General features: G+C 43.2%; 1 pseudogene; it reads right to left on the reverse strand.

The window, feature by feature from the left end:
- The window catches only part of LOC107697824 (protein-glutamine gamma-glutamyltransferase K-like), a 22,454-nt pseudogene that overhangs the window by 1,139 nt on the left and 20,908 nt on the right, over positions 1–407 (reverse strand).

The raw sequence follows: 407 nt of genomic DNA on the forward strand, positions 1-407 counted from the left end.
GTAGATGTTACTACACTTCGAGTGAAGTTAACCTGTGGCAAATTCAATTGAATGGGTATGATTTGGAAAGGCACACACATCTTAATAAAAGGTCTAACGGCTGATAATGCATATCAGAGCAAAAACCAAGCCCTGAGGTCAAAAGAACTGCCTGTAGAGCTCAGAAACAGGTTTGCATCAAGCCAAACATCTGGGGAAGTGTTCAGAAAAAAATCTGCTGCATTGAAGGTTCATAGAAGCATGTAGTCTCTGTTACCCTTAATGGAAGACGTTTGAAACAACCAGGACTCTTCCTAGAGCTGGCCTCCTGGCCAAACTGAGCAATTGATGGAGAAGGGCTTTGGTTAGACTGGTGACCAAGACCATGATGGTCACTCTAGTTGAGCTCCATGATCATATGTGGAGAT

The sequence above is a fragment of the Sinocyclocheilus anshuiensis genome, unplaced genomic scaffold (genome assembly GCF_001515605.1).
Source record: "Sinocyclocheilus anshuiensis isolate Anshui unplaced genomic scaffold, SAMN03320099.WGS_v1.1 scaffold78, whole genome shotgun sequence".
Classification (NCBI taxonomy): Eukaryota; Metazoa; Chordata; class Actinopteri; order Cypriniformes; family Cyprinidae; genus Sinocyclocheilus; species Sinocyclocheilus anshuiensis.